At 43.7% G+C, this 19,568-nt stretch overlaps 3 non-coding genes and 1 pseudogene across 3 annotated transcripts; 1 reads left to right on the forward strand and 3 right to left on the reverse strand.

The window, feature by feature from the left end:
* LOC137335992 (zinc finger protein 271-like) overlaps positions 1-10,135 on the reverse strand; it is a 47,378-nt pseudogene extending 37,243 nt beyond the window's left edge.
* On the reverse strand, positions 1,265-1,335 carry trnag-gcc (transfer RNA glycine (anticodon GCC)). Its single transcript has one exon. It is a non-coding gene; the product is annotated as a tRNA-Gly (tRNA).
* Positions 10,136-15,115: 4,980 nt separating the features above from the next.
* trnap-agg (transfer RNA proline (anticodon AGG)) lies at positions 15,116-15,204 on the reverse strand. The gene is given in 2 exon segments: positions 15,116-15,151; positions 15,169-15,204. It is a non-coding gene; the product is annotated as a tRNA-Pro (tRNA).
* A 4,152-nt stretch (positions 15,205-19,356) lies between these two features.
* On the forward strand, positions 19,357-19,430 carry trnat-agu (transfer RNA threonine (anticodon AGU)). The gene has a single exon. It is a non-coding gene; the product is annotated as a tRNA-Thr (tRNA).
* The last annotated feature ends 138 nt before the right edge of the window (positions 19,431-19,568 follow it).

Here is a 19,568-nt window from a genome sequence, read left to right on the forward strand (position 1 = left end):
GTGTGATTTTCGCTTAGAGGGTTGTGTTATGTGATACGCGCGCGATCTCAGCTTCAAATCCCGCATGACCCCTCCTCTTTCTGTGCTTTTAGTGAAAAGTCACCAATTAGCTTCCGATATCTTTTCAATGTTGCTGTTGGTGGAATTGAATTATATCCAGAGAATGTTTGAGCTCCAGAGGACAGAGTGCGGAAATTTCCAAGGCACAACACAGGTGAAAAAATAAATGTCTCAATATGATGAGGAGATTGAAGCTGAATGTGAATTTACCCCAGTGCAGTCGGTCTCATTGATATAAGATGACGGGATAGAGAGCGACATGTGCAGATGACGCCAAGATGGGCAGCACTGTAAGCAAAGTAGATGGAAGCAGAACATTACAGAGAGTATTTAATATAATAAATGAATGGGCAAAACTGTGGCAAATGGATTTCAATTTAGGTAAGTGTGAGGTCATCCAACTTGGACCTATAGAGCATTGATCAGAATACGTTCTAACTGGTGAAATGCTCGAAACCGTGGAGTTCCAAAGGGACTTAGCGGTCCATATACATAGATCATTAAAATGTCATGGACAGGTACAGAAAATAATCAAAAAGGCTGATTGAAAACTAGCTTTTATATCTAAAGGACCAGAATACAAGGTGATAGACATTATGCTGCAGCTCCACAAAGCTCTGGTTGGACCACACCTGGAGTACTGTGTTCAGTTTTGGGCACCGCACCTTAGGAAGGATATATTGGCCTTGGAGGGAGTGCAGTGTGATTTACTAGAAAGACAACTGGACGCTAGGCAATAAATTATGAGGAGAGATTGCACAAACTACAGTTGTATTCCCTTCAATTTAGTAGATTAAGGGTTGATGTGATCGAAATGTTCAAGATATTAAGAGGAACTGATGGGGTAGATGGACAGAAACTATTTCCGCTCGTTGTGGTGTCTGGGACTTGGGGACATAGGCTAAACATTAGAGTCAGACTTTCAGGAGTGAAGTTAGGAAACACTTCTGCAAGCAAAGTGTTGGAGAAGTTTGGAACTCTCTTCCATAAACAGCAGTTGATGCGAGCTCAATTGTTAATTTCAAACCCGTGATTTATCGATTTTTGTCAACCAAAGATATTTAGAGATATGGGACTAAGGCGGGTACAGGGATTTCGGTCATAACTCAGCCATGATCGTATTGAGTTGCGGAACAGACTCGACGGACCAAATACCACAATCCTGTTCCGAGGTTCCTCATTGGTGCAAAATGCAAAACGATCTTGCATTGGCCGGGAATCGAACCCGGGTCTCCCGCGTGGCAGGCGAGAATTCTACCCCTGAACCACCAATGCTGGCATTTGCAGAAGTTACATGCTCCTATATGGAATGCTGTCTAAACGAACATGCCGTTGACTTGCGATGGCCGAGTGGTTCAAGCGTTGGTCTCAAAACTCCATTGGGGTTTTCCTGCCTTGGTTTGAATTCTGCTCGCAACCCCCAACTGTTTAAAGATCTCTTCAATGCTCAAACAGATTAATTGGAGTTAATTGACTGCATTTACCGCTCTCCCAGCATCAGAGATACTTCAACGTGGCTGGTGCTTTCAATTGAGCGTCCAATCTTCTCTTGCAAGATTTCAAGACCCGAGAAGGAATCTCTCCCAATCTGTAACTTAAATTCTGGTCGTTTGCAAAACCTGACATTTATACTCTTTATTTTCTTTGCATGCATCTCTCTATCTTTCCCTGTCTCTGTCTCTTCTCTCTCTGTTGTGCCCGACGGGCTTCTCAGGCTTCCTTGAACGGCGAAGGCTGATCTCACCTGCAACACCAGCAGAGAAAGGTAAAAAAAAGGACTGAGACGGTTGGAAAAGTAAAGGTGCAACCCAGCTGCTGCAGCTAATGTCTACACACTTATGTCTCTTCACTCTCACAGTGAAACAAAGCATCAATTTGATTAAAGTATACTTCTGGTCGAGTGTATATTATCGCGATGCCGAGACAGACGGCAATTATATCATAGAATCCGAGAAAGTTATGCCAAAGAAGGAAGCCATTCTGCACATCGTGCCTGTGCCGGCCGAAAAATCGGTACCGAGCCTCATCTCACTTTCCAGCGTTCAGTCCCTAATCTTGTCGGTTACGGATCTTCACGTGCATATTGAAGTTTTTATTTTTCAATGCGATGAGGGTTTCCGCCTCTCCCACCGTTTCTGGCAGTGATTTTCCGACCCCCACACCCACCACCCTCTGGATGGAAAAAAAAATTCACTCCCCTCTAATCATTCTACCGATTACCTAAGATTGATGTATCCTGATTATTGACCTCCCTACGAAGGGAAATAGGTCCTTACTATACACTCGATCGAGGCCCGTCATAATGTTATACACCTCAATTAAATCTCCCAACAGCCTCCTCAGTTCCAAAGCAAACAACCCCAGCTGATCCAATCTAATCTCATAGCTAAAATTCTCCAGTTCTGGCAACATTGTCTTAAATCTCCTCTGTACCATCTCTCGTTCAATCACATCTTTCCTGTAATGTGGTGACCACAACTGTACGCAGTATTCTTGCTGTGGCCTAACTATTGTTTTATAAATTTCTACCAGAACCTCCCCTGCTCTTATATTCTATGCCTCGGCTAATAAAGGAGAATATTCTTTATGGCTTCTTAACCACCTTATCTAGCTGTTCTGCTGCCTTCTGGGATCTGTGGACATACACTCCAAGGTTTTGCTGTTTATCTACATCTCTCAGTCTCCTCCCAAGCAATGTAGTTTCAGAGCAACTAATGCTGAAACGTCTTACTTCATAATTCAAGTCGTACAGTCGAAACCAATTTGTTAAAGGGAGACTAATATTGGTGACTGGAAGTAGTTCATGTACAACTTGATATTGCTGTGCACCGGAACAGAAAACGAGATTGGATGGACAGAAGAGGTCTGAAAGGATGGCCGATCGGCTGTGGGAGGCAGCGCACCTTTCAACTGACTCCACGACTTCAGCATCAGTGGTTTGTTGGTCTTGGGGTATGATTTTCGCTTCGAGGGTTGTGTTATGTGATATGCGCGCGATTTCAGCTTCAAATCCCGCATGACCCCTCCTGTTTCTGTGCTTTTAGTGAAAAGTCACCAATGTGCTTCCGATATCTTTTCAGTGTTGCTGTTGGTAGAATTGAATTATATCCAGAGAATGTTTGAGCTCCAGAGGACAGAGTGCGGAAATTTCCATGGCACAACACAGGTGAAAAAAAAAATGTCTCAATGTGATGAGGAGATTGAAGCTGAATGTGAATTTACCCCAGTGCAGTCGGTCTCATTGATATAAGATGACGGGATAGAGAGCGACATGTGCAGATGACGCCAAGATGGGCAGCACTGTAAGCAAAGTAGATGGAAGCAGAACATTACAGAGAGTATTTAACATAATAAATGAATGGGCAAAACTGTGGCAAATGGATTTCAATTTAGGTAAGTGTGAGGTCATCCAACTTGGACCTATAGAGCATTGATCAGAATACGTTCTAACTGGTGAAATGCTCGAAACCGTGGAGTTCCAAAGGGACTTAGCGGTCCATATACATAGATCATTAAAATGTCATGGACAGGTACAGAAAATAATCAAAAAGGCTAATGGAAAACGAGCTTTTATATCCAAAGGACCAGAATACAAGGTGATAGACATTATGCTACAGCTACACAAAGCTCTGGTTAGGCCACACCTGGAGTACTGTGTTCAATTCTGGGCACCGCACCTTAGGAAGGATATTTTGGCCGTGGAGGTAGTGCAGTGTAATTTTGCTAGATTGATACCTGGAATCCAAGGGTTAAATTACGAGGGGAGATTACACAAACTAGGGTTGTATTCCCTGGAATTTAGTAGAATAAGGGCTGATTTGATTGAAGTTTTCAAGATATTACGGGGAACTGTTGGTGTTGATGGAGAGAAACTCTTCCCGCTCGTTCGGATGTCCAGGACTCGGGAACCTGGCCTAAAAATTAGAGTCAGGAATTTCAGGAGTGAAATTAGTTAACACTTCGACAAGCAAAGGGGGGTAGAAGTTTGGAACTCTCTTCTGCAAGCGACAGTGTTAGCTTAATTGTTGATTTTAAACCTGAGACTGATATATTTTTTCGTTAACCAGTGGTATTAAGGTGTACGGAGCGAAGGCGGTTATATGGAATTAGGTCACAGATCAGCAATGATCTCACTGAATTGCGGAACCGGCTCGAGTGGCTAAACTCATCTTCCTAATTGGTGCAAAACATGAAACGTTCATGCATTGTCCGCGAATCGAATCCGTGTCAGAGGCCAGAATTCTATCCCAGAGCCACCAATACTCGTACGCACACGCACTGCATATGTACATTTATGTTACTCTCATAGTGATTGAAAGCAGCAATTTGAGTAAATTATACTTATGGTAGAATGTAAACTATGACGATGTCGAGACAGACGATTATGTTGTTTCAGAGCAATTCATTCTGCAAAGTGTTACTTGATAATCCAAGTCTTACATTCAAAGCAAATTTGATAATTAGCGAGAAATATTGTTGATATGAAATGATCAGTGTGGAACCTGATATTGCTCTACATCGTGCATCGTAGAAGAAAGCGGGATTGTATGGACCGAGCGTTCTGAAAGGATGGCGGAACGGCTGCATGGCAGCGAAATTTTACAGCGGCTGCACGGCTCTGTTGCTTGTTGTTCTTTGGGTCTGAATGTCGCTCAGGAAGTTCGAATCGTTCAAAATTCCGAATGAGCCCTGTTATGTCCCCATTTTTAGTCAAAAATCACCAATTGGCTTCTTACATCTTTTCAGCGGTGTGGAAGGCAGTTTTGACTTATCTCCAGCAGAGCATGTTTGAGCACCAGAGGAAAGAAAGCAAAGGGTTTGTCCATGCAACACAAGTAGACGAAATGAAGATCATCTTTCACGAAGTTGTAGATTGAAGCCGGCACATGAATTTATCCCAATTCAGACAATCTCATGGGTGCAGAACAAAAAAGGTAAAGGATGCTGCATTGGCCTGGAAACAAACCCCAGGTTTCCCACCAGCAGGCGAGGGTTCCACCACTGAACCACCAATGGACACACGGCTGCAGGCAGCACGTGTAGCTTTGGATACATGTCCAGAACTTGCACTCTGGCAGAGTTCCTGTGATTACCCTGCGCAATCGACTCGACAGCCGCGCGATGCCTTTGTGTTAACTTATAGATTAAGCATGGTCGTGAAATTCACTGAGGGTTCGAAACCAGCTTACTCGACGATTGTGAAACAGTCAAATAAATAAGAGCTGTAATTACCAGGCAGTGTTTACTTCTCTCAGAGGTTAAGGGATAATCCAGCCCAATGTTCACCTTTAAGATTTCACGACTTGAGACAGAATTTCAAAAAAACTGTACCTTAAATTCTGCTCAATCACAGAATTTGGAGATTTATACTATTTTATTTCTTTGCATGCATCTCTCTATCGCTGTCTACGTTTCTTCTCTCTCTTATCAGGCTTCCTTGAACGGCCAGGTCTGGAAACCGGGGATGGAAACGAGTGTCGGATCTTCAGTCCAATTGTTGGATTTCGACGGGATGAGCTTTGCTATTTTCCGTCTCCGTTTTCGGAAAATATAAACCCAGATGGGATTTCACCTCCTCAGTCCCGTCACCTCCGGGTAATGGGCATGAACCCAATCTATCTCTCGGTCGGAACATCCGTATTCTTATTGCTTAAGTATAAAATTACGGGGTTACAGCTATATTCAGGACGCATTTTAGAAATTAACACGTAACAGACTTATGCGAAAACTAGAAGCACGTGGAATTAAAGGACCTGTGGTAACGTGGGCACCTAATTGGCTCAGGAATGGGAGGCAGAGAGTCGTGGTGAACGGATACCCTTATACATTATGGTCTCTATACTTGAATTATGTTTTCATTTATTGGAGCATAGGAACAGGAATCGGCCATTCAGCCCCTCGAGCCTCCAGGTTAACACATCCTTCCTGAGGTGGAGTGCCCAGAACTGAATGATGTCCTCCAGATGAGGTCTCACCAGAGCTCTGTGCAGCTGTAACATAGCTTCCACCCCTTTGTATTCCAGCCTTCTTGAAATAAACGGGGAGAGTAAGAGCTCAAGAATGAAAGCGAGAGAGAGCAAGACGAATCGAGAGAGAGAGACAGACAGACAGATCACGAGGCATTGGAGAAACCGTCGCTGTGTAGATTTCTCAGGAGCTGCTGTGAATCCCCACTGAGCTTTCGAACCACTTGCTCCACCGCAGCAAAAAGTCATAAGCAGCAAATGGGTAATGTGAAATCACATAATCGACAGCCGATTTGTGGCGCAATGGGTCGCACGTTCGACTTCAAATCACCAGCTCCAAAGTTGTGGATTCCAATTTGACTACCGTTGAAGTTGAGGGCTCAATTTTGGTGGTGGGAATTAGAACTTTGCAGCAAAACCACAACAGGATCACGAATGTTCATCAAAGAAGGGAAACAACCCTCTTGCAGCTCCTGAAAATCGCAAAAGTTCAAGTATCGTGACTGAGCGGTCTAACCCGCTGGTTTAAAACTCCAGTTAAATCCCATAATTTGTAGATGGATCAAAATCACGGTTTGTGGCTCCAATTCCGCAGCCTCCTTCCTGTAAACTAATAAAACTAAACATCTCATCTGTTTTTGCAACAGCGTAGGCCGGAGGAACCACATGGCTGAACAAATAACTAGATGCATTTTGTAACACACCAATTGCACATTCTACTCCGTTCGAAATGTTCACAAAGAAAAGGATTGGTTGATCTCGATGAGAGTCAACTAACAACCTCGCCATTTCCCGACCCTGGACTGTCATATAAGGACCGCGCACTGACTGATCGCGCCGCAAGAGCCCGGTCACTTTGATCACCCGTCCCACTCTGCTGGAAGGAATATTAAAGAGAGAGGCCCTCACCTGTGGGAACGTGTCCTGTCCCCGTGATGAAAATAATATCTGCACTTTCACTTTTAGCTTCTTTCACATCCTCTGCTCCATCGCACTACATTCGGGTTTTCTGTGAACAGGTCAAAATTAACATTGGCAGAAATTCTAAGAGCATTGGGATTCAAACCCACGCCTCTATAGAAATTAAATGTAACACCTTAGAACGCGTGGCCGCGCTACCATAATGTCACAGTAATGTTTAAAGAGCTGTTTAATACACAAATATATGAATTGAAGCTAATTGACCGCATTTACCCCGTGCTGGGGCTGTTCTCCTTCGAGCAGAGAAGGTTAAGAGGAGATTTGATAGAAGTGTTCAAATCATGAAGGGTTTAGATAAAGTAAATAAAGAGAAACTGTTCCCATTGACAGAAGGATCGAGAACCAGAGGACACAGATTTAAGGTGATTGGCAAAAGAACCAAAGGCGACATAAGGAAACACTTGTTTTACCCAGTGAGTATTTATAATCTGGAATGCGCTGCCTGAAAGGGTGGTGGAAGCAGATTCAGTCGTGACTTTCAAAAAGGAATTGGATAAATACTTGAAGGGAAATAAATGCAGGGCTGCCGGGAAGTGGCGGGGGAATAGGACTAACTGGATCGGTCTTACAATGAGCCAGCGCGGGCTCGATGGACCGAATAGCCTTCTATGCTGTAACCATTTTATGATTGTATGATTCTATTGATAATCCTTATTTTCTTTGCATGTATTTCTCTATCTCTCCCTGTCTCTGTCTCTTGTGTTGTCCCCTGATGGACTTCTCAGGCTTCCTTGAACGGCGTTGGCTGATCGATCCTGCAACACCAGCAGAGAAAGTTAAAGAAAGATTGAGACAGGAGGAAAAGTAAAGGGGCAACCCAGCTGCCGCAGCCAATGTCTACACATTAATGTCTCTTCGCTCTCAATTAAGTCACTCTCTTTTCATTCCTCTTATTTCGTTCTTTTTCTTTCTGCCTCCAGCACCTTTATCTGTATCCTGTTTTTATTCCCTCATGTGTCTCTGCTGGATGATCCAAAATTCAGACCCGCCGCTTCTTCCAGCTTTTTCTTCCTTCCACAATAATGGTCCATTTCATTGAGACTTTACTGCGGCCTTGCTACTCTAACATTCACCTTCACATTCTTACGCCTTTATGTTTGCTCCATATCGACCCCTGTTCCTCGGGGGCACATGGCCCGTTCATTTGTGCCTTGAAACATTTCCACCTGCGTGACTGTTCCAGAGACAAGCACAAAGAAAGCAGGTCTGGCATTCCGAAGGACAGCGGCATAGTTTTCCGTGGAATTTCCATGGGGTATCTTGTGACACGGGGGATGTTAACTGAAGAACTGGGATTTGTTTTCATGGTCGTTGGAGCTTTTCCCCGAGCAGTTGATGTGCGGGAGAGACGGGCGGCACTGCATTGCTACGAATGACGGCTGAAAGGTGCACTTTTGGCAATCTGGGCGGTGCAGTAAAGTCGGAAATGTTCCGCTTGATCTTAATCGGTCTGTGGAAATATCTGATTCAACAGGAATGAGGAGAAATGAAAAGAGCGGCAATGGTGAAAAGGTGTCGATTACAGGAGATTGGCCGTGAGCGAAAGGTCCTTTGAAAGCTCGGCGAAGATGGGAATTTTGTTCGGAAACGGCAGACTTTAAGCGCGTGAGGAAAGTGAAGTGCGAGCTGCGTTCTTGGGTCAAATTGGGTGTTTTCAGGCAAACAGCCATTGTGAAATCACGAAAATGAAAACAGAAAATGCTGAAAACGCTGAGCAGGTCAGGCAGCACCTGTGGAGAAAGAACCAGAGGAAACGTTCCAGCTGCATGACCTTTGCAATCAGAACGAAAAGGTTTGTCATGTGTTTGAGCAACTTGACTGTCGAAGATGCGAGCTTCCAACTATGAATTATTTGGGTTCGAATCTTACTGCTGCCAGAATTTGTCGAGTTTTTCATTTTGGCCGCCACACCAAAAACCCTTCTTTAATAAGAAGTGTTTTTCCGCATTGCTGGTTTACACCTGTTTGTAAAATTCAGCAAAGTCTGGATTGCCACCCAACTGTTTCTTAGACGGAGGTGTTGGGACTGTGAGGTGTGATCTCGGTGAAGTATCAATCAATGTGCACAATGGCGCCCTGGTGAAACGAGTACCTCTTATAGTCAGTATAATATAAAAGATATGCACCATAATTATGTATTTCTTCTTTGCATCACACTAGGATTTATTATCAGGGAATGGACATGAGCAGGTCGATTTACGTCAAGCTCCGGTCGCTTTGCATCGCCCCCGACACATAGAATTGAAACATAGAAAGGTCACAGCACGAAAAGAGGCCATTCGGCACATCGAGTCCGTGCCGACAATCTGCCAGTGCAATCCAGATAGACCCACTCCCCCACCCTATCCCTGTAGCCCTGTATTTTCTTTCGTTTCAAATACTTATCCAGTTCCTTATTGAAGACCATGATTGAATCTGCCTCCACCACCCCCTCGGGCGGTGTATTCCAGATCCGAAACACTCGCTGTGCAGAAAAGTTTTTCCTCATGTCACCTTTGGTTCTTTTGCCAAACACCTTAAATCTATGTTCTTTGGTTTTTGATAGGAACAGTTTCTCTCTATCTACTCTGTCTCGATCCTTCATGATTTTGAATACCTCTATTAAATCTCCTCGTAACCGTCTCTGTTCCAAGCAGAACAACCCCAGCTTCTGCAATCTATCCATGAAACTTATGCCCCTCATCCCTGGAATCTTTACAGTAAATCTCTTCTGTGGGGATTCGGTATTAACATCGCCGAATCCCCCACCATCAACATACTGGTGGTCACCATTAACCAGAAACATAACTGGACCAGCCACAGAGGCTGGATATTCTGCGCCAAGTGACTCACCTTTGAATTCCCTAAAGCCGTTCAACCATCTACAAGGTGCAATTTGAGTGAGTTCGAATACTCATGTGATGGTCATCGACCTGAAACGTTAATTCTGTTTCTATGTCTAAAGATTCTGCCTGACCTGCTGAGGATACGGACATTTACAGTTTCTGTTTCAGGTTGGCAACAGAGTCAGTATTTTCATTTTGAATAAAGGGGCTTTCACGCATTTCTCCATGCGACGAGGTGGTTGAGAGGTTAAGGCGATGACCTGCTAATCTGTTGTGCTCTGCAAGCGTGGCTTCAAATCCCATTTTCGTCGTTATTGTGTTTAAATTTTGTTCCTCTCATTCGTGAAAGAATGTCTGGTTCAAGTCCCATCCTTCTCGAAACGGCAGACGGAGTGTTGTGCATTGTTTGCTGAAATCAGCTCCAGTTCCTTCCAGGAAGGTGTTGAGATTGTATGGTCGCGAAGTATCAGATTGAAGATTGGTGTCATTGTAAAAAGAGTAAATCTTATGGTCAACGTAAGAGAAACGTATGTACCATAATTATGATTTATGTCTGGATCATTCCGTGTCTGTCTCTGTTAAAAATGGATGTGCTGTAAGTCCCGGATCATTCTCTGTGCGTTTTATCCGATTTTCTTGATACCTTTTTCCTTCTGAACTGAAATGACGATCCTCTCTCGAGAAAACGGTTCACCACCTGCTTCGGGCAACTGGTCGGAAAAATAACAAAAACTGATGAGACCAAGTTCATTCTGCTCGGATTAAATTCCAATCTCCGCACTCTATCCCCCATTCAGACCCACCCCCGCCTGGACATTATAATCTGCGATATTCATAAGGGAATGGAGAAGCAGAATATCACGGTTATAATTTTCTTCGTTGCTCAACACTGAATAACTTCAATTGCAATGATTCAGAAGGTAATCATAGAATCATAGAATCTTACAGCACAGAAGGAGGCCATTCGGCCGTCATGCCAGTGTCGGCTTTTTCGAAGACCTGTCCAAATTAAACTCACAACCCAGATTTTTCCCAATAATCCTGCAAATTCGTCCTCTTCAATTATGTCCAATTGCCTTTTGAACGATCCTATGGAATCGGCTTGCACCACCCTTTCAGGAAGTGCGTTCCTGATCTTAACAAACCCTCTGTGTGAAAATAATTCTCCTCAATTCCCCTCTAGTTCTTTTGCCAATTATTTTAAATCTGTGACCTCTGTTTACCGACCCACTTGCCAGAGGAAACAGTTTCTCCCTACTTGATCTTTCAAAACCCCTCATTATTTTGAATATCTCTGTTAGGTCTCCCGTTAATCATCTCTGCTGTAAGGAGAATAATCCCAGCTTCTCCAATCTCTCCAAATAACTGAAGTCCCTCATCCCTGGTAACATCCAGGTCAACCTGCTCTGAATCCTCTTCAATGCCTTTTTATCCTAAAGTGTGGTGCCCAGATCTGTACAATATACTCCAGCTGAGGCCTAACCACTGATTGTAAGGATTAGTATAATTTCCTTTTTTTTTATATTCAATGCCCCTGTTTACAAAGCCAAGTATCCCATACGCTTTCTTAACCACCTTATCAACTTGCCTTGTTTTATGAATATGCTCCCCCAGGTCCCTCTGCTCTTGCAACCCCCCATAAATTGTTCCATTTAGATTATACTGCCTCTCCATGTTCTTCTTCCAAAGGTGCATCACTTCACACTGATCGGCGTTAAATGTGTCACGTGACCGCCAATTTCACCAGTCCATCCATCTCATCCTGAAGTCTGCTATTATCTTGCTCACGATTTACTACGTTGCCAAGTTATGTATCATCCGCAAACTTCGAAATTGTACTCCCTATTCCCACATCCCAGTCATTTATATATGACAAGAAAAGCAATAGCCCTAATACCGACCCCTGGGGGATTCCACTGCATATTTCTCCCCAGTCAGAAAAACATCCGTTCACCACGAATCTCTGCCTCCGATCCCTCAGCCAATTACTTGCCCACGTGATCACCGGCCCTTTAATCCCACGTGCTTCTAGTTTTCGAATATGTCTGTTATGTGTTAATTTCTAAAATGTGTCCTGAAAATAACTGTAACCCCGTAATTTTATTGTTAAACAATGAGAATACAGATATTAAGACCGAACGATAGATCGGGTTCATTCCCATTACCCGAAGGTGTCGGGACCCGAGGAGGTGAAAACCCATCTGGGTTTATATTTCGCGAAAACGGAGCCTGAAAATAGCAAAACTCATCCCATCGAAATCCAACAATTGGACGAAGAACCGACAGCCTTTTCCCATCCCGGGTTTCCAGACCTGGCCGTTGAAGGAAGCCTGATAAGTCCATTAGGGAGCAACACCGAAAGTGAAGAAACGCAGACAGAGATAGAGAGATACATGCAAAGAAAAATAGTCTAAATTTCCAATTCTGTGATTGAGCAGAATTTACGCTGCAGCTTAAAGGAAATTCGTCTCATGTCGTGAGATGCACATAGGGCTGGATTATAACTTTATTTCTGAGAGAAGTAAACATTGCTTGGAAACTACAGCTGTTATTTATTTAACCATTTTACAGTGGCGGTGTGAAGTGATTTCGAATCTCAGTGAATTTCAAGACCATGCTTGATCCACTCGTTTGGTCACCCACAGGTAGCACGCGGCTGTAGAGCAGACTGCGCAGGCTTATCACAGGAACTCTACCAGACTGCATGTTCCAGAATTTTATCCAACGCTACACGTGCAGACTGCAGCCATGCGTGCATTGGTGGTTCAGTGTGGAACCCTCACCTGCCGGTGGGAAACCAGGGGTTTGGTTGCAGTCCAATGCAGCATCCTTTACCTTTTGTATCTGTACCCATGAGATCGCCTGAATTGGGATAAATTCATGTGCCGGCTTCAATCTGTACAACTTCTTGAAAGATTATCTTCATTTCATCCACGAGTCTTTCGTGGACAAACCCTCTGCATTCTGTCCTCTGGTGCTCAAACATGCTCTGCTGGAGATATGTCAAACCTGCCTTCTGCACCGCTGAAAGGAAATGAGAAGCCAATTGGTGATCTTTGACTAAAAATAGGGACACAACGGGGCTCATCAGGGATTTGAACCAGTGAATCTCCCTGACCGAGAATCAGACCCAAAGACCAACTCGCAACAGAGCCGTGCAGTCACTGCAAAATTTCGCTGCCACGCAGCCGATCCGCCATCCTTTCAGAACACCATGTCCATTCAATTCCGCTTTCTTGTTCGATATACGATGTAGAACAATGTCAGGTTCTGCACTAATTATATCATTTCAACAATATCAAATTTGTTTTGAATGTACGACTTGTATTATCAAGTAACACTTTACAGAATGAATTACTCTGAAACGACATTGTCGTCTGTCTCCCCATCGTCATAGTTTACACTCCACCATAAGTACACTTTCCTCAAATTGCTGCTTTCATTCACTATGAGAACGAAGAGCCATGAATGTGGAAACATGAGCTACGAATTTATCAGCTGGGTTGCACCTTTACTTTTCCTACTGTCTCCGTCTTTTTTTTCTTTCACATTCTCTGATATTATTGCCGGTTAGATCAGCTCTCGCCGTTCAACGAAGCCTGAGAAGTCCATCGGGGACAATACAGAGAGACAAGAGTCAGAGACAGGGAGAGATAGAGAGATGCAGGCAAAGAGAATAAAGAGTAGAAATGTCAGGTTTTGCAAACTAGCAGAATTTAAGTGACAGATTGGGAGAGATTCCTTCTCGGGTCTTGAAATCTTGCAAGAGAAGATCTGACACGAATTAAAAGCACCGGCCACGCTGTCGAATCTCTCATTCTGGGAGAGAGATAAATGCGGTCAATTAACTCCAATTAATCTATTTCAGCACTGAAGTGATCTTTAAACAGTTGCTCTGCGAGCAGAATTCAAACCTGCGCAGGAAAACCTCAATTGAATTTTGAGTCCAACGCTTTCAACACTCGGCCACCGCAGCTGTAAACGGCATGTTCATTCAGATCGGATTCCAAATGGACACTTGCCGCTATTAAGAACGCGCGCATTGGTTGTGCAGGGGTCGAATTCTCAATTCTTATGCGAGAGACTTTGGTTCGATTTCCGGCCAATACAGAATCATTCTCACCAATGAGGAGCTGAGGAATATAAGTATGCCATTTCACCCCTCGAGCCTGTTCCGCAATTCAAACAGATCATGGCTGATATGTGACCGAACTCCAGACAATCGCTTTAGCCCCGTATCGCTTAATAACTTCAGTTAACAAAAATCGATCAATCTCAGGTATAAAATTAACAATTCAGTTCTCATCAACTGCCATTTGCGGAAGAGAGTTCGAAACTTCGACCTCCTTTTGCTTGCAGAGGTGTTTCCCAACTTCACTCCTGAAAGTCCTGACCCTAATGTTTAGGCGATGTCCCCTAGTCCTAGACATCCCAACCGGCGGAAATAGTTTTTCTCTATCTGCTCCATCAGTTCCCCTTAATATTTCGAAAAGTTCGATCAAATCAGCTCTTAATCGACTAAATTCGAGGTAAACCCGAGTTTATGTAATCTCTCCGCGTAATTAAACCCTTGGGGTTGAGGTAACATTCCAGTAAACCGAAGCTGCACTCGCTCCACAGCCAATATATCCTTTCAAAGGTGCGTTGCCCAGAACTGAATACAATACTTCAGGTGTGGTCCAAGCAGGGCTTTGTATAGCTGTATCATAATGCCTATCCCCTTGTATTCTCGTCCTCTAGATATAAAGACCAACATTCCATTAACATTTTTGATTATTTTTTGTACCTGTCAATGACATTTTAATGATGTATGTAGATGGACACATCAGTCTTTTTGGACCTCCACTGTTTCGAGCTTTTCACCATTTACAAAGTATTCCGATCTATCCGTTTTGGTCCAAAGTGGATGACCTCACACTTGACTAAATTGATATCGATTTGCCACAATTTTACCCATTCATTTATTATATTAATACCTCTCTGTAATTTTATGTTTCCATCTGCACTGCTGAAAATGCTGCCCATCTTGGTGTCATCGACAAACTTGGATATGTGCCTTTCTATCCCGTCTTCTAACATCCGCCTGAATTGGAAAAAAATCCAAATTTAGCTTCAAACTCCTCATCATCTTGAGACATTTTATTTCCTTCACGTGTGTTGCGCCGACGATACTCCGGCATTGAGTCCACTGGAGCTCAAACATCCTCTGGATGGAATTCAGTTCCACCAACAGCAACACTAAAAACATGTCAGAAGCCAATTGGTGACTTTTCACTAAAAGGAGGGCTCGTCCGGGATTTGAACCCGGGACCTCTCGCATATCACTCAATGAAACGCCCTAAGCGAGAATCATACCCCTAGACCAACGAGCCGCTGTTACTTCAAATTTGCAGCCAGTGTAAAAGTTCGTTGCCTCCCACAGCCGATCGGCCATCCTTTCAGACCAGGTCTGTGCATCCAATCTCGTTTTCTGCTCCGGTGTCCAGCAAAATCAAGTTGCACACCAAATATTTCCAATCACCAATATTAGTCTCCCTTTACCAAATTGGTTTCGAGTGTACGACTTGAGTTGTCAAGTGAGACGTTTCAGAATTATTTGCTCTTAAACTACATTGCTTGGGAGGATACTGAGAGGTGTGTCGATTTGCGGCACGCTCTGTTCCCTTTGCATCGCCTCATGCACATTGAGTTGAATCATGGAAAGGCTGTAGCACGGAAAGAGGCCATTCGGCCCATCGAGTCCGTGATAGCGCTCTGCAAGAGCAATCCAGCTAGAAACACTCCCCCGCCTTTCCCCGAAGCCCTGCATTTTTTTTCCTTTCAAGTACTTATCCAGTTCCCTTTTGAAGGCCATGATTGAATCTGCCTCCATCGCACCCTCGGGCAGTGCATTCCAGATCCGAACCTCTTGCTGTGTGAAAAAGTTTTTCCTCATGTCACCTTTGGTTATGTTGCCAATCACCTGAAACCGATGTCCTCTGGTTCTTGACCCTTCCGCCAATGGGAACAGTTTCTCTCCACCTTCTACGTCGAGATCCTTCATGATTTTGAATACCTCTATCAAATCTCCACAAAACCGTCTCTGTTCCAAGGAGAACAATCTCAGATTCTCCAGTCTATCCTCGTAACTAAAGTCCCTCATCCCTGCAATTATGCTGGTAATTTTTTTCTGCTCCCCCTCCAAGGCCTTCACATCTTTCCTGAGTGCGGTGTCCCGAACCGGACACAATACTTCAGTTGTGTTCGAACCAGTGTGTTATAATGTTTCATCCTGACTTCGAAACTTTTGCACTCGAAACATCTATTTATAAAGCCCAGGACCCCGAATGCTTTTTAACCGCTTTCTCAACCTGCCCTGCCACATTCAACTATTTGTACACATGAACCTCTCTTTGTTCCTGGATCGCTTTCACATTTGTGCCCCGGAGTTTATATTGCCTCTCCTCGTTCTTCCAACCGAAATGTATCACTTCGCATTTTTCAGCGTTAAATTTCATCTGCCACGTCTCTGCCCATGCCACCAGCCTGTCTATGTCATTTGAAGTCTATCACTGTCCTTAACACTGTTTACTACCCTTCCAAGGTTTGTTTCATCTGCAAATTTTGAAATTGTGCCCTGTGTACTAAAGTCCAAGTCATTGATATATATCAAGAAAAGCAGTGGTCCGAGCACTGATCCCTGGGGAACACCACTGTACAACTCTCTCCAGTTCGAAAAAGAACCGTTCCCCAGTAATCTCTGTTTCCTGTCCCTTTCTTGATGATAAGCCTACCATGCAGCACTTTATCAAACACCTTTTGAAAGTCTATATACACCGCATCAACTGAATTGCCTTCATCTATCCTCTCTGTTACCTCATCAAAAACTCTTACAGGTTCGTTAAGCACGATTTGTATTTAACAAATCCGTGCTGGCTTTCCCTAATCAATTCACCCTCGACCAAGTGACTGTTAATTCTGTCCCGGATTATCGTTTCTAAAAGTTTCCCCACCACTGAGGTTAAACTGACTGGCCTATATTTGCTGGGTTTATCCGTGCAACCATTTCTGAACAAGTGTGCAACGTTTGCAATTCTCCAGTCCTCTGGCACCACCCACATATCTAAGGATGTTGATAGATTATGGCCAGTACCTCTGCAATTTCCACCCTTACTTCCCTCAGCAACCAAGCATGTATCCCATCCGGAACAGGTGATTTACCTACTTTAAGTACAGCCAGCCGTTCAAGTGCCTCTTCTTTATCAATTTTTAGACCATCCAGTATCTCAACTATAAGTTCCTTTGCTGAGACTCTGGCAGCATCTTCTTCCTTGGTAAAGACAGATGCAAAGTACTCATTTGGTATCTCGGCCATCCCCTCTGCCTCCATGAGTAGATCTCCTTGATCGGGCCGAATCCGCCTCTCGCCTCCGCTTACTACCCGTTTACTGTTTACATGCCTGCAGAAGACTTTTGGATTCCCTTTTATGATGGCCGTCAGTCCATAGTCATATTTCTCTTTGCCTCTCATTTCCTTTTTCTCTTCCCCTCTGAACTCCCTAATTTCGGCCTGGTGAATGAGAGCATAAAAAAGTTAGCATTTCATTCAGCCGGAAACAGAAAGTTACTGGTTGATTAATGGCGATTTGAACAAGCATTCGTCTTTTTTACAGAGTTTAATGAGTGTTGCGAAATTAATACAGTGAACTAGAATTCCTGATGGGGAACCGCTTCAGACATCACATTACTGCCCACACTGGGAAAAAGGATACTTCCGAAACTTTGACAACACAGAGCAGGTCCCGCTGCAAAGTGACAGCTTGCCAGCTATTCCGAAATTTGGAGCCTGGACAGGGAGTTAAACGCTGGACCTTCAGCTCACTGCCCACTTTAAAAGTCTGATACTCTACCGACTGAGCTACCCAGGCTCGATACTACATAAGCTCCCATCGTACATATTCATGGGAGATCTCTGAATTATCCCTGCAGCCGTCGAACGAGCGTGAGGTCCGTTTGATAAAATTCTCAGCAACGTGTTGAGGAGAATCCTTGTTCCTGTTGAACATGATGTCAGAAACATGGACAGTGAACTCGTGAGTTTACAATTCTTCTTGTTTGTGCCAAATGTCTTGACATTCGTTAGCACCAATTGAAATAACACTTTACCCAGCGGCACAAAAGCTGAACTTGTCCCACACGGGAGCTGGAAAAGGCCTCTGGACCTTTCAGCGTATTAACATCTGTAAGCTGAATAATTTCAACCGTTTCACAGTGACACCAGGCAGCATATTTCCCTTCAAAATTTTGCCAACACGAAACTTCCAACCGATGAATATCGGCTTAACGAAAAGAAGAATTGTTTGTTTGGTTCTTTAGATTTAAAGATCTCGTACCGGCCCCTTTGCCATATGAGCTGCCGCTAAAAGTCCCCTCTCCCCCTATGAACAAATAAACTGGCACCTGCTATTGCAAGACGGCAGGCCGTGAGGAACCCAAGAGCTCCCATGGGAACACTAAGAAGTAGTCGCGTTATGGAACATACCAGTTGCACCTTGAACTCCAGTCAAAATGTTCGGAGTAAAAGGTTTGATTGTTTTAGAAGACGCTCGAACTCACAACCTGGTCATTTCTGGAGCCCACACTGCTATAAATAAGTAACGCACGCTCAATAATTGTGCAACACGAGAGCAGCGAACAACCTACAGCATCAGCGCTCCTGCCAAACAGCTTCATTTTCGGTCTCTCAATTATCACTTCGAGATCTTTCTCAAACAGAAGCCTCCAATCAAGATGCGCTTCATTAAATAACAATTCTTAAATCAAGAGAGTTTTGATCGATCATGACGAAAGCATGTACAATTTCCTCACTTGTTCCTTTCAATCCCCTGGGATGGTAAACATCAGGTCGTGGAGATTTGTCTATATTTAGCCTAATTATTTTCTCCATTGCCATTATTTTACTAAAAGGAAACCCCTTGATTTATTAACAGTTTTCCTAGTGTCTCTGCTTTTAGCCTCATCCATTTCTGTGACGACCGATGCAAAGTAAAAATTTAGCAACTCTGCCATTTCCTGATTTTCAATTACAATATCACCTCCATCTGTCTTCAAGCGGCCCACATTACTCCAAGCCTCCCTTCGTTCTCTTAATATATTCGGAAAAACCTTGAGAGTTGTCCTCATTTTCCCTCACAAGTTTTTCTCCTTTTCCCTTTTTGCTCCTCTTACGCTTTTTTTTATTTTCAGCACCACAATAAACAACACTCCGCTGTAAAGTTCGGCTCAACAGTTCTCCAATGTCAGAGCGAGAATTGTCTGATCCCCGAATTTATTTAATGTAACAAATACAATCACACATAATCATCCGTGTAACAACGCACTGGTGGATACACAAAGATAAACACAGCGAGAAATCCAGTCAGTGTCGGAATGCACAGGTGAACGGACAAGCGAAACAGACAAAGATAAAACGGCCTGAAGCCCCAACAGTGAAGTGTCGCTGATAGATATTAATGAGAGGAGGTGGAGATAAAGTGTCATCAATTGGCGCTGTGGCTTAGTTGGTTAAAGCGTCTGTCTAGTAAACAGAAAATCCTGGGTTCAACTCCCAGCAGTGCCTTGTGCAGCTGGTTATTATACCTAATTTGTGGAATTGAGCGACAAAATAACACTGTGGTGTTTGTTCAGAAGGAAACGGATAACCGAATGACTGTTCAAAAACGCCCTTTCATTGTGCAGACAGACCTCTCATAGAATG

This window comes from Heptranchias perlo, chromosome 20 (genome assembly GCF_035084215.1).
Source record: "Heptranchias perlo isolate sHepPer1 chromosome 20, sHepPer1.hap1, whole genome shotgun sequence".
Lineage (NCBI taxonomy): Eukaryota > Metazoa > Chordata > Chondrichthyes > Hexanchiformes > Hexanchidae > Heptranchias > Heptranchias perlo.